General features: G+C 39.7%; 1 long non-coding RNA gene across 4 annotated transcripts; it reads right to left on the bottom strand.

Annotated features, from left to right (window-relative positions):
- Window positions 1-8,666: 8,666 nt before the first annotated feature.
- Window positions 8,667-10,845, bottom strand: LOC123167952 (uncharacterized). Of its 4 annotated transcripts, none has more exons than XR_006484150.1 (4): window positions 10,309-10,845; window positions 9,301-10,170; window positions 9,053-9,148; window positions 8,667-8,956 (listed from the first exon to the last, which is right to left on the bottom strand). It is a non-coding gene; the product is annotated as an uncharacterized lncRNA (long non-coding RNA). The 4 variants fall into 4 exon arrangements; XR_006484149.1 differs by having other exon boundaries at window positions 9,301-9,895; window positions 9,989-10,845; XR_006484151.1 differs by having other exon boundaries at window positions 9,301-9,399; window positions 9,677-10,845.
- Window positions 10,846-13,113: the final 2,268 nt, after the last annotated feature.

The following is a 13,113-nucleotide window of genomic DNA, read 5'->3' on the forward strand; positions in this document are numbered from 1 at the left end:
AGTATGTGTTAGAATGTGTACGAGAACAGGGAGCAAGTATGGTAGGCAGTGCCAGATTTAATTAGCAATTAGACTGAAAGACCATACTCATAGGCAATGATGCTGATGTCTCATTCATTATTTGTTACCAGATCATATCCATAAAAACGTACTACTTAATCGAGTCTTGGATGACCTGCATGTTCTACTTATAAAACCATTATTTTCTGTAACGACCTGCTTCACAATGATGCGGTCCAAATCAGATATCTTTTCTTTTGTTAGCAAGCATTCATATGAAACCCAATATTTGATAGTAGTTACCGAGAAAGATATTGTTGCATGTACATCCACACATTATATTAATTAGTTAAGTTTATCTTTCAGTAGAAACCCTTATTTTTCCATCTTCTGATCTCAGATTTCAGCTTCTGACCACATAACAATCCAAGCATCCTTCTTTTTTGTTGAATTAAGGACTTGTTCTCACCGTGGTTGATGCTTGATGTAGTGGAGGTGTATTGAGACATAGGATATGGAGTCTCAGTTCTGATATGTACATGAATCTCCTTTTATTTTGTCATGCTACTGGTAGTTCTCATAGGGTGCCTCTATTTCTTGCCTTCAGCGACCAGACTCGCTGAAGGGGCGGGCGAACTGGGCCGGCCCACGAGCGCGGGAAGCCGAAGCCTCTTTTCACTGTTTTTTTACGTCTTCTGTTTTCTTTTTCTTTTTCTTTTATTTTTTTTTCTTTTATTCTAAATATATATATTTGTTTCCCTTATGAGGTAAAAAGAAAATTAATGAACCTGCAAATATCGGCAAAACAACAACACACTCTTCAAAAAAATTTGAAAAAATGTTGAACAACTATTTTAAAAATGTCGAAGAAGTATTTAAATAGTGTTGAACAAGTATTTGAAAAAATGTTGATCATGTTATAAAAATGCTGAACAAGCATTTGAAAAATGTTGAACAAGTATTTGTGAATGTTGAACAAGTTTCTGAAAGATGTTGAACACGTATTTGAAAAAAAAGTTGTTCGTGTATATAAAAATGTTAAAAAGTATTTGAAAAATATCTGAACAAGTATTTGAAAAAAATATTGATCTTGTATAAGAAAATGTTGAACCAGTATTTGAAAAGTGTTGTACAAGTATTTGAAAAATTGTTGAACAAGTATTTGAAAAAATGATGATCATCTATTAAAAAAATATTAAACAAGTATTTAAAAAAGTATTTGAAAAATTGTTGAACAAATATTTGAAAAATGTTGAATAAGTATATTAGAATGTAGAATGAAAAAACAAAAAATTAGAACCAAACAAGAAACAAAATAAACCAAAGGAAAAATAAAATGAAAAAACTGAAGAAACAAATAAAATAACCCGGATAAAAAAAGAAAACGAAAAAGAAAAAAAACCTGGAGAAAAACCAGCTTGACTCGCTTCAAGCAGGAGAAAAAAGGAAATAAACCGGACTGTGTTGCCTCAAGTAGGACGCTCCATGCATTTCATTAGAAACGTCATACACGAGCTCAGTGGTTGGCTGCACTGCTTTCCATCCAGGAGACCTGGGATCGAATCTCACCCCCTTCGGCCGAAAGATCGCTAAAAAAACCAGGAAAGGAAACTAACGTACGCGTATGTACGTGACTAGTGGTGTCTTTGATTAATCTGCTAGTGCTAGAGGCCCAAATAACATATTTACAGAAAAGAAGGTTGGAGGCCCAATAGGTCGATCGGAAGATTGGATACGGATTGCTTGATTCCAGCGATTGCAGACGAACAGACAGCGAACTGCCGTCTAGGTCTCGCGAGCGGCGATCGGGTCGCCTTCCTGTGTGAAGCCGCAACAGCTGTGGACCGCAGTTTCGTTCGTTGTTTCAATCAGGACCGAGCCATCGAGGAACACATCCAGGGCAAACTACAGACCGTGTTTTAATCTCCAAGTGCAAGGTTCTATTTTCAATTCATTTTCTTTGTATTTGGATGACCTATTCATCTAACGACCGTTACTATTAGAAACTAAATAGATTTTGTTTGATCAATGATCACTTTTATAATTTGTTAGGTTCTGTGTTCCTGAATCTTCATCATGTCCGCTAGAATTAGGAAGCATGAATCTGGTGCTGCAAAGCGTAAGAAGAAACAAAAACTCGAAGTTGAGGCTCAATCTCTAACGGGTTCCCTTGATAGATATTTGGTGAAAGGGCCCCAACATAATTCTGAAAATTAAACTACAGATTTTAATGTTGATGATGGTCTTGATGATAATGCAACATAGGTTGAGGCTCCTGATGCAGAAATTGATGATGGCAATATTGCCAATGAAGGGGGTGATGGTAATATCGCCGATGGAGGTGATGATGTTGATACTGCCAATGAAGGTGATAATGCTAATACCGGCGATGATGATAATATTGCCGATGACATCAAATGTCCTTTTCCGTTTGATATATTTGATCCGAGAAATTGGGATGCACTTGATTAAAAAATGATATATGTTTTGGTGCAAAAAGGTCCTAAGAGAGACACGTCTATTGGACATGGTGAAAAAGACAAATTGTCTAGAAGGTTTTCTGCATGGAGAGAAGTGTGATAGAGAATGGCTTGTATACAACAAAGATCTTGACAAAGTATTTTGTTTTTGCTGCAAATTATTAAGAAAGGGTTGGTGAAAGGGCAGTTAGCAAATGATGGTTTTAGTGACTAGGCTCATCTTGGTCATAGACTTAAAGAGCATGAAACTAGCAAAGAACATGTCACAAATATGACTACATGATATGACATGCGTCTTAGGTTAGAGAAGAATCAAACAATTGACAAAATTGCTCAGCAAGAACTTGAGACGGAAAAGGAACATTGGAGAAAACTTTTGCTCAGAATCCTCTTGATTGTAAAATTTCTTGCATAACACAATATAGCATTCTATGGTAGTAATAGCAAGTTGTACCAAGATAGCAATGGCAATTTCTTAGGACTCGTTCAAATGTTGGCTGAATTTGACCCAGTTATCAAAGAGCATGTTGATCGCATCACCAATGATAAAATTCGTGATCATTATCTTGGTCCTTCCATACAAATGAGTTAATCAATTTGCTTGTTGCTGCAATCAAGTCAAAATCATTGAGAAGGTGAAAGAAGCAAAATACTTCTCTGTTATACTTGACTGCACTCCTGATGCAAGCCACCAAGAACAAATCTCTTTGATAATTAGGTATGTTGAGGCATCTTCAGGTTCTTTTTGCATTGAAGAATCCTTCTTAGGTTTTTTGGATGTGAATGATACCACTGGGCAAGGATTGTTTGATGTTCTGCTGAAGGAATTGAAGAGTCTTGGCCTTGATGTGGACAATGTGAGAGGACAGGGATATGATAATGGGTCAAACATGAAAGGAAAAAAATAAAGGGGTACAAAACAAAGTACTGGAAGTAAACCGAAGAGCTTTTTATTCGGCTTGTGGTTGTCATAGTCTGAATTTGGCACTATGTGATATGGCAAAGTCTTGTTGTAAAGCAACCAATTTTTTTTGGAGTTATTCAACGTATTTATACAATATTTGCTAATTCTACTAAGAGATGGCAAATTCTCAAAGATAACATACCAGGATTGACTCTCAAGGCATTGTCATCTACTCGCTGGGAGAGTCGTGTTGATAGTGTTCAGGCTATAAGGTTTCAGCTACCGGAAATAAGGGAGGCCTTACTGCAAGTGGCTGAAAGTGATAAAGATTCATCGACACAAAGTGAAGCTCAATCATTGGCAGAAAATGAACTTGGTGGCTTTGACTTTTTAGTATCAATAATCATCTGGTATGAAATATTATCTGCTGTTAATTTGAAAAGCAAAGAGTTACAGTCAAAGGATATGATTATTGATATTGTAATTGAATCCATAAAAAGCTTGCTTTCCTTTTTCAAGAAGCATAGAGTAACTGGCTTTTCAAAAGCATTGGAAGTTGCAAAAAAATTTTGCAATGAAGATGGATATTCATCCAGAGTTCCGCACCAAGCGTAAAATCAAAAGGAAAAAACAATTTGATGAGGACGAAGATGATGCATCTATTGATTCACAATCTGCAGAGGAGTCATTCAGGGTCAATTATTTTATACGTGTTGTTGATCAAGCTATAACTTAACTTACCATGAGATTTGAACAATACGAGGGGTATGAAAAGATATTTGGTTTCTTGTTTACTTTAGATAGGCTGTGATCACTACTCCCTCCGTTCCTAAATATAAGTCTTTTTAGAGATTTCAAATGGACAACAACATATAGATGTATATAGATATATTTTAGAGTGTAGATTCACTCATTTTGCTCCGTGTGTAGTCACTTGTTGAAATATTTAAAAAGACTTATATTTGGGAACAGAGGGAGTAGATGACAAGAGTTTGACGGCTGCTTGTGTTAATCTTGAAGATTCACTTAAGAGTGGAGAACATACAAATATTGATGGACTTGAATTGTGTTACGAGTTAATTTTCACCCAGGATTCACTTCAGAAATCTACGGGTCCTCTTGAGATTCTAAATTATTTGAAGAAGCACTCCACAATCTATCCTAATGCTATTATTGCATACATAATTTTAGACCATTCCTGTAACTGTTGCATCTGCGGAAAGGAGTTTTTCTGAACTCAAATTGTTGAAGTCGTACTTGTGTTCTACTATGACACAAGAAGACTGAATGGATTGGCGACAATAGCACTTGAAAACGATGTCTTGGAGAAGATATAGTACGAAGATATGATCGAAGATTTTATTTCAAGAAATACTAGACGGATGCTCCTTTTTGGTAGGACATGAGGTCCATTCATTGCTTTGCAATCCCTTTACCTTCTAGCATTAGTGTTGAAATATGCCTAAATAAGGTAGAAATAAAGCAGAGTTGAAATTATATAATAAAGTGAGAGTATTCTTTACACATATTAATTCTTCTTTTATGTGAATTGTCAAAATTTTGGGCCACATTTTGGTTTTCGCCCGGGGCCCCGAATTTCTGGAGACGGCCCTGTTGTTTATGTCTTATAAATAATGAAATGGCCTATATGTTAAGCTCTCATATTTTAATTATAGTATGTTGTCAATGGTGTATGGTTCTGGAATTTGGAGATTAACATTAGGATTTTGGTATCTTTAATCTTTTTCTTTCTACTAAACTTGATGCAAACAGTTTGTCCTATCTGCCACTGCCACTCTGGCTTTTTGGAACAAATTTTGTCATGTGCTTGCAAAAATTATCCTATAGACTTACTATACTCAGCTTACCATGCGTTTGGTATATCTCTACTGTTTGCGCTCTATACTAAACTCCTTAGTCCGGAAAGAGTGTCATAATTTCCTTTCGATGTACAAGATTTATACATGCTGGGTCACGACGCTCAGACGGGCTATGCGCGCCAAGGCGCGCCACTTAGTCGGTGGGGACCCCCATGGTTGCCGCCAACCAGATGCCACCACCGCTGTTGATGTCGTCGTCGCCCTTGCTGCCGCAACACACGACACTATCGAACAAGCAAGTATGCCTCGATCTCACCCCATGCTTCTCTCGCCTCGCTAGTTGGTTTGGTGACCTGCTTTGCCCCCCTCTCCCTCAGCCTTAGGAAAAGCATGATTGCCAGCACGAATGGGCGAGGAAGATGTGAGCCGCCGCGCCATCAAAGCTCTCACGCCGCTGCTCCCCGTCGAGCTTGCACGTGCGCCGGATCTGGCGGCCAACACGGCCTGTCCATCTGCCGGCGCCTCCAAGCAATGCCTACAGCAGTAGGTGAGCCCCCCTACTCGCAGTTCTTCTTTGCATCCTTTGAAACGAATCGATAGACTACTGAACTTTATATCTTCAAAGATGTTTTTAGGATCTCTGTCAAGAAGGGGATATATCAAAGTAGTGTCATGTTCTAACTATAAATGATAACAAGAAAGTTAATAACTTCGTAATTACATAGTAAGCATAGTTAGAGCATATAGGTTAGAGATGCACAATTGATTGACTAAAAATATATATTTGTATTTGCAACAACACACTGGATCAATACAAGGCAAGTTTAAATCTGAGCACGACAACTGAAAAACCAAAGTAAATGCATCATATATATTCAAAAAAAGAAAGATATTCATGGCGTTGCATAAGCATAATTCACCCCCCCTCCCGAGCACTAGTAGTTGGCATATACATGTATTTCTTGATTCTAATAGATGCATGCCAATCATAGAAAATATAGTAAGCACCTATCCTGCAATTTAGAACTCGCGTGACGTGGCTCTTTGTTGATAACTATCATACTTGCATAGCTGGTTGATTGATTTAATTTGACTATAACCAAATTGCACCAAAATGATCAAAGAAATACATGTACCAAAGTCGCATCTGTTGAGATCATGAGTAGGCATACAATTGATGGAAATATGCCCTAGAGGCAATAATACAGTTGTTATTATTATATTTCCTTATTCATGATAAAGGTTTATTATTCATGCTAGAATTGTATTGACCGGAAACTTAAATACATGTGTGGATAAATAAACAAATACTGTGTCCCTAGTGAGCCTCTACTAGACTAGCTCGTTGATCAAAAGATGGTTAAGGTTTCCTAACCATAGACATGAGTTGTCATTTGATAACGGGATCACATCATTAGGAGAATGATGTGATAGACAAGACCCAACCGTTAGCATAGCATATGATCGTTCAGTTTATTTCTACTGCTTTCTTAATGTCAAATACATGTTTCTTCGACCATGAGATCATGCAACTCCCAGACTCCGGAGGAATGCCTTGTGTGCCATCAAACGTCACAACGTAATTGGGTGATCATAAAGGTGCTCTACAGGTATCTCCGAAGGTGTCTGTTGAGTTGGCATGGATTGAGACTGAGATTTGTCACTCCGTATGATGAAGAGGTATCTCTGGGCCCTCTCAGTAATACAACATCACAAGAAGCTTGCAAGCAAAGTGACTAAGGAGTTAGTTACGGGATGATGTATTACAGAACGAGTAAAGAAACTTGCCGGTAACGAGATTGAACTTGGTATGGAGATACCGATGATCAAATCTCGGGCAAGTAACATACCGACGGACAAAAGGAACTACGTATGTTGTCATAAAGGTTCGACCGATAAAGATCTTCGTAGAATATGTAGGAACCAATATGGGCATCCAGGTCCCGCTATTAGCTATTGACCGGAGAAGCGTCTCGGTCATGTATACATCATTCTTGAACCCGTAGGGTCCGCACGCTTAACGTCCGTTGACAATATAGTATTATATGAGTTATGTATGTTGGTGCTCGAATGTTGTTCGGAGTCCCGGATGAGACCGCGGACATGACGAGGAGCTCCGAAATGGTACGGAGGTAAAGATTTATATATAGGATGATATGGTTGGGCCAAGGGGTAAGGCCCACAAGGCCTTAAGACAGTACACAAAGGGGTTTTCTCGAAGGGCAGGGGCTAGATGCCAAGGTTCCTGGCGTCTATCCCCTGGGCCAGACGCCGTAGTCCATGGCGTTTACATAAACGCCAGGAACTGTGGCGTTTGGCCCTAGAAGTCCGAGAAGGACTCTTCTTTGCATGCTAAACCGGCTTTGGGGAGGCCCTCCTCTCCAAGTTACGACCCGAGGGATCAACATATAAATAGAGGAGCAGGGCTAGCACCCGGAACACATCAAGATTCACGAAGCTATGTGCCGGCAACCCCGCCCCTCTAGTTTATCCTCCGTCATAGTTTCCGTTGTGCTTGGCGAAGCCTTGCAGAGATTGTTCTTCATCACCACCGTCACCACGCCGTCATGCTGCCGGAACTCATCTACTACTTCGCCCCTCTTGCTGGATCAAGAAGACGAAGACTTTGTCGAGTTGAACGTGTGCTGAACGCGGAGGTGTCGTATGTTCCGTACTTGATCGGGATGGATCGTGAAGGTGTACGACTACATCAACCGTGTTGATAAACGCTTCTACTTAGCGATCTTCAAGGGTATGAAGATGCTCTTCCACTCTCGTAGCTATACATCTCCATGGATAGATCTTGTGTGTGCGTAGAATTTTTTTGTTTTCCATGTAACGTTCCCCAACAACAATTGCTCCAAATTATTATGATATTGTAGTGCTCTTTATTCTAATAAATTATGTATTGTGGTGCTCCACCTCCTTCTATCTTCTTGCCAGGACATATACTCTGCATGGGAAGTTGCGTGCTTGCTACGAGCTTCAGACTCCGGCATCCGCTACACCTTTCGATGTACTTTTGTTATTATGATGTATCTCTTACTGTTGGCCACTACTAGGAAAACGGTTTTTAACGACGGTATATGTGGTTGTTAAAGGCTGAATTGCGGTCGTTAAAGGCCATTAACGACCACAATGTGCTGGTCGTAGTAGGCTCCGTCGTTAAAAGTATAACGACCACATACCTTTTGTGGTCGTTATTTTTGTAACGACGGGATGGTGTGTCGTCGTCGATTCCAAGGCAATAACAACCGCAATTGTAGTACCAACGACCACTTTTGTCATCGCTAATAATGTTATTATGGTGTCCAAAGTATCATTACCGACCACGCTTTACACAATTTGGTATCCTTCAGGACCACTTATATTTAGTATAAGTTTCCGTTCAGCGATGATCACTTTATGCAGCATCTAACATTTCAATATTAACATCCACATTAATATAGAAACAAAAGAATCTGAATTGAAAGGATCAAAGTCTCATTTATTAATAGAAATACCAATATTCCGACATACAATTCTGAAACAGAAATATCATTCAAGAAATTTGAGTCAAAAGCACTCCTTATATGACCAATGTACTTGATCATCTCTATCTTGGAAATGAGACAACTAGAAAAGATAATATTTATTAATCTTCAATGCGGGAACGCCATTAGGAACACCATCTTTATTCCAATGGGTATCATTCTTCATCAACAATTAAAATGCCTTCTTATGCTTCTATATATTATGGTGGACCATGAGTCCTACAAAATGTTGAGTAGTTTATGAAAGTCCGTCCATGTAAATAAATGGTCTCAAAGTATAATGACATATAAAATCAATGTATGAGAACAACTTACTTGATCATGTTAGCTTTCATGAGAACTATTACTTGACACTTCTTGCACCATGCCATGGACCTCTTCGTTCGAGTACTTGTTTCGCTTGCTCAGAAGCTTGAAGTTTAGAAACCAATTCAGCTGAACTATGGTCTTAATTTGTGCTTGAAGTTCCAATAGTAAGTTATTTGCATCAACTTCTATCTCTAAGTAGGAATTGTACACTTGTTGTTCAATATGGAAGTTATCACAGTTAAATTAAGTCTTACATGTTTGGCGGAGGTTGTAGAATCAGCAAAGGATGCACCCTTCTTGTCTGTCTATGAAGATAGTTTATCCATACTCGATGGCTTGTTATCCTTTCCTCCCTGTTCCAACATGGGCAAGCGGCAATTATTATAGTAGAAATAAAATGGCAAGACAAGTCACACTGATCTTATATTATTGGAAATGAAAAACAAGAGAAGTTAAAGCCATGTCCTAGATTATCCATCTAAAGGGTTTACTGGGGTTTACTGCCAGGTCGATGCAGCATTTTGAGGTTCGCTCTGTTTTGGGTGTTTCTCTTGCTCTTTTTCTGTAGTTAGAGGATTATATTGTCAACTGCACAATGGTTGAAAGTTGAGAGGCAACATGAGAACTTACCAAAAACTTCTTGCTGAAGAAATGCTCCTTCACAAGCCATTCTCAATCATCCTTTGGAATATCTTTACGTACCTTTTTCAAAGCCTCCTGCATAGTCTTCTTGGGTTTCACAGAATGCCAATGCAAGTCTCCACACCAGTTGATCCAAAGTTTCTTGACATGGTCTAATATCTCATCTTTGTACACATCTTTTGCAATGTTCTCATCAATACTTTCGAACTAGTGATAAATAGTTGTTCATAAAACAGAGTATCATAAATACAGCAGCATAGAAATTCAGGTTATAATGTTAGAACTTTTAACCAGACATACCTTAATTGCGTCAAATATATGTTTCTGAGCTGCATCAGTAATATTGGACCATGCCTTTACCCTCATTGCACTGCTCTATCAGTGGCTCAATGTACGAGGGCAGGCTATGTAAATGTAGAATAAATTACAACTGATCATTCACTTCACACTACACTATGCATATAGTCTATATCGACGAACGACTGCATCAAGATAAACAGAGCAAGCTAGTCATAACTGAAATTACAGACGAAAACCAAAGCAATCGTGTAGAGGAGCTACCAAATGTTTACTGAGGAACGCCAAAGCAATGAGTGATTTAAACGCAATGAAGTGATTACCATGAATTTAGCAGTCTGCTGTAGGAGGAGCTGCCGACAATGGCAGAACTGAAGTGCGCCGATGTTGAACTGGTGCCCCGATCGCTTTTCTCCATGCTTCGGTCATGGGGGCATGAGAGGGCACCGGGACGGGAGGTGGGGGTTGGTGACAGCGGCACCGGTGGCGTTCGGCGCATCCCCAACAGCGCGCCCGTGACAGTGCAGTCGGTGTCGCTAGCCCGCTCCAGCTCCTCCCATGGGGCGTCCCGGCTGCGAACGGCGTCACTTGCTCGCTAGCCCGCTGTAGCTCTTCCCATGGCGAGTCCCGTCGGCGAACGGTGATGGTGCTCGGTGGTGGACGTCGCGTCTCTCCTCGGCATCTCCTCCCACAGCGAGTCCCGGCGGTGGGCGGTGTCTCTTCCCCACTATAATTCGTCCCATGGCAGTGCTCGGCGGTCGATGCCGTGTCTCCCTTCGCTCCCATCTCGGCGGATTCCTGGATGGCGTCACCACCTACGCACAAAGATCGGATCGGGACGAGGGAGAAAACAAGGGAGGACGAGAGGATAAAGAGGTCCATACATGGAACCGTAACAAACTTATTTATTCCTTCGCATGGTTATCTGATGGACAATCCGCTCTTTTAGTTTTTTTTGAGACACCATCCGCTCTTTTAGATGAGATCGGAAGACAATAGCATAGAGGGCTCAGCAACGTGCAATTTGGTGGTTGTGAAAAGGTAAACCCCGATGTGTGATTCCATCCCGTGGAGTCTTGCCAAGATTTTAACGACCAACAATTTTTAGCCACCGTCGTTGCAGATAGATTTTGTAGTAGTGTGGTATATTGTAGTGAACTTATTGTCGTGGACAACCATTGTATGGTATGAATTTGGTCTTTATACCTTTGTCATCAAATAGAATCTATCAAAGGGCAGTTACTTTGCTCTTTGTTATTTTGGAATCTGACTTGCTTCTGGTATATTAAGCATATATCCTCTGTAATGAATGTATAGTTGTGAACCTATTGACATAGGCGATTACTATTCCTTGCTTGTGTCTTTATGCTTTCTGATCAAATAGCAATCTATCATAGGAAGCTACTTTGCTATTTTTATTTTGGATATGTCATTATGTCATTTAGGATTAGGCGTGTTGCACCTATGGGATGGACCAGACAATGCGTCAAGATGTGTTGACAACAGTTATGCTATCTATAAAGACAATCTTATGTTTGATTACTCTTGCAAAAATTTGTACTTTGTTTACATGTCCATGTGATGTGTTGAGCCAGGCACCACCTGCCAGCAACAAACTAAGAATATGGCGCCTGAACCTGGATTACTACTGACTTATCATTACCTGCCTGATCAAAACGTTGGTATCGGCACCCTCGCGCCAAGGCGCGATCCCGATCTAGTGGAGATGATACAAACGAATTGTAGTTGGTAGACTTTGATGATTTTGCTAGCCCTCCCCAAGAATGTTACGAGTACAAGATCATCATGGGAGGATAATTTGGATTAATTATAATAGATGACAATTTTGGTGGAGCCTTGTTGGAGTAGTTGATCTTGCTTTTATGATGTGTTTGTGCTCCTTTATATGCAATTGTAGGAGGATGGTAGTACTTATGAAGTGATATTATATAGGTGGATAAATAGATCTTTAATTAGTTTGGAACAGTTTGGATTTAGTTAGGTGATTGTGATCTTGAAAAAAATCTGGTGGATAAATAAATTCTTATGTTTGGATCTATAGTTATCTAGTGGAAGCTTGCTTTATATTGGACTTAGATAACCATCATAGTGGGCTTGGTTGGATCATAGTTATGATTTGTACTAGATGCACACCTTTAGAGATTGAAACTGGAGAACTTTGCCTATGCACAAGGGTCTTGCTTCCACTGCCCTGCTCGTGCCATGGATGATCTGGAAGCATCACAATGGCTGCGTCTTCGAGGGGGCTCGCCCTTCGGTCACCTCACTGATCGCTACAATCTAGGCTGAGGCTGCACTTTGGGCCAGAGCCGGGGCTCTAGGCCTCCGCGTCATCCTACCAGAAACCTGGGATGTTCACTAATGTTCCTATACTTGCCTCGTAACTGGCCTCCTAGGAGGATTGTACCAAACTCCTTTTCAATACAATGAAATGCAAAGCTTTTGGGTTTTCTCAAAAAAAAAACTTGAGAACTTTAGCGTGATCAATCGGAGATATATTGGATTTATATGGGTATAATATGAATTGTGAAAATTGATGGACTATTACATCATCTTGGATTGAAATAGTTGAAATAAAACAAAGATATTGGAGTAATATAAATGCTTTTTGTGTTAGGTTCAACGATATATCTGCTTGGATTCTAGGCCGGAGTTAAACTTGAGATTGGGCACTTGGATTTCTGATATTTTCACATGAGCCTGAAACTGGAGAACTTTAGGGTGTAGCATGATCAACCTGAGATATATTGGATTTATATAGGTATAGTATGATTAACATGAATGTGGTATTGGTGGACTATTGGATCATCTTGGATATTAGTTGGATTATAGGTTGGAGATAACTTGAGAACTTGGATTTGTGATATTTTAACCTAACCTTAGTAGCTCGTATGTGCCCCATATGGACATGAGCATGCAGATGATACAAACGGATTGTAGTTGGTAGACTTTGATGATTTTGCTAGCCCTCTCCAAGAATGTTACAGGTACGAGATCATCATGGGAGGATGATTTGGATTAATTAGAATATATGACAATTTCAATGATATGAGCCTCGTTGGAGCAGCTGATCTTGCTTTTATTATGTGTTTCTGCTCCTTTAGATG

The sequence above is a fragment of the Triticum aestivum genome, chromosome 7D (genome assembly GCF_018294505.1).
Source record: "Triticum aestivum cultivar Chinese Spring chromosome 7D, IWGSC CS RefSeq v2.1, whole genome shotgun sequence".
Taxonomy (NCBI): Eukaryota; Viridiplantae; Streptophyta; class Magnoliopsida; order Poales; family Poaceae; genus Triticum; species Triticum aestivum.